The sequence below is a fragment of the Peromyscus californicus genome, unplaced genomic scaffold, assembly GCF_007827085.1.
Source record: "Peromyscus californicus insignis strain IS unplaced genomic scaffold, ASM782708v3 Scaffold_41__1_contigs__length_357258, whole genome shotgun sequence".
Lineage (NCBI taxonomy): Eukaryota > Metazoa > Chordata > Mammalia > Rodentia > Cricetidae > Peromyscus > Peromyscus californicus.
Genome location: NW_026294553.1, coordinates 156,809 through 158,685, shown reverse-complemented (window position 1 = coordinate 158,685; position 1,877 = coordinate 156,809). Strand labels below are relative to the sequence as shown.

Sequence of the window (1,877 nt, the reverse complement as noted above, 5' to 3'; positions counted from 1 at the left end):
TGACTGTTTCTATTTCGTTAGGGGTTATTGGACTATTTAAATAGTTTATCTGGTCTTGATTTAACTTAGGTATGTGGTACCTATCCAGAAAGTTATCCATTTCTTTTAGGTTTTCCAGTTTTGTCGAATAGAGGTTTTTGAAGTATGACCTGATAATTCTCTGGATTTCCTCAATGTCTGTTGTTATGTCCCCCTTTTCATTTCTGATTTTGTTGATTTGGATGCTCTCTCTCTGTCTTTTGGTTAGTTTGGATAAGGGCTTGTCTATCTTGTTGATTTTCTCAAAGAACCAACTCTTTGTTTCATTAATTTTTTGTATTGTTCTCTTTGTTTCTATTTTATTGATTTCAGCTCTCACTTTGATAATTTCCTGGCGTCTATTTTTCCTGGGAGACTGTGCTTCCTCTTGTTCTAGAGCTTTCAGGTATGCTGTTAAGTCTCTAGTGTGAGATTTCTCCAACTTATTTATGTGGGCATTTAGTGCTATGAATTTCCCTCTTAGTACTGCTTTCATAGTGTCCCATAAATTTGGATATGTGGTGTCTTCATTTTCATTGATCTCTAGGAAGTCTTTAATTTCTTTCTTTATTTCTTCCTTAACCCATTGGTGATTCAGTTGGGTATTATTCAGTTTCCATGAGATTGCAGGTTTTCTGTAGTTTTTGTTGTTGTTGAAATCCAACTTTAGACCATGGTGGTCTGATAGAACACAGGAGGTTATTCCAATTGTTTTGTATCTGTTTAGATTTGTTTTGTGGCCAAGCATGTGGTCAATTTTAGAGAAGGTTCCATGGGGTGCTGAGAAGAAGGTATATTCTTTTTTGTTAGGATGGAATGTTCTGTAGATATCGATTAAGTCCATTTGAGTCATGACATCAGTTAAGTCCTTTATTTCTCTGTTAAGTTTCAATTTGGGAGATCTGTCCAGTGGTGAAAGTGGGGTGTTGAGGTCTCCCACTATTAATGTGTGGGGTTTTATATGTGATTTAAGCTTTAGTAATGTTTCTTTTACATATGTGGGTGCCCTTGTGTTTGGGGCATAAATATTCAGAATTGAGACTTCATCTTGGTGGATCTTTCCTGTGATGAGTATGTAATGCCCTTCTTGATCTCTTTTGATTGATTTTAGTTTGAAGTCTATTTTGCTGGATATCAGGATGGCTACACCCGCTTGTTTCTTAAGACCGTTTGATTGGAAAGTCTTTTCCCAGCCTTTTATTTTTAGGTAGTGTCTATCTTTGAATTTGAGATGTGTTTCTTGTATGCAGCAGAAAGATGGGTCCTGCTTTCGTATCCATTCTGTAAGCCTATGTCTTTTTCTAGGTGAATTAAGTCCATTGATATTGAGGGAAATTAATGACCAGTGATTGTTCATTCCTGTTATTTTTTGGTGGTGATGTGTGGGTACTTCTATACGTTGGGGTTTACTGCTGTGGCTTTATCTGTTGCCTGTGTTTTCGAGGGTGTATCTGACTTCCTTAGGTTGGAATTTTCCTTCTAGTGCTTTCTGTAGGGCTGGGTTTGTGGATAAGTATTGTTTAAAAATATGGAACGCTTCACGAATTTGCGTGTCATCCTTGCGCAGGGGCCATGCTAATCTTCTCTGTATCGTTCCAATTTTAGTATATGTGCTGCCGAAGCGAGCACTCCAATTTTTTTATATGAACATTTAGCGCTATGAATTTTCCTCTTAGCACCCTTTCGTATTGTCCCATAAGTTTGGGTATGCAATACATTCATTTTCATTGAATTCTGGGAAGTCTTTAATTTCTTTCTTTATTTCTTTCTTCATCCATTGGTGATTCAGTTGAGCATTACTTAGTTTCCATGAGATTGTAGGCTTTCTGTTATTTTTGTTGTTGTTGAAATCTAAGTTT

The 1,877-nt window shown here is 36.6% G+C and overlaps 1 non-coding gene across 1 annotated transcript; it reads right to left on the bottom strand.

Moving 5' to 3' along the window:
• Window positions 1–1,540: 1,540 nt before the first annotated feature.
• Window positions 1,541–1,647, bottom strand: LOC128123712 (U6 spliceosomal RNA). Its single transcript, XR_008222794.1, has one exon. It is a non-coding gene; the product is annotated as a U6 spliceosomal RNA (small nuclear RNA).
• Window positions 1,648–1,877: the final 230 nt, after the last annotated feature.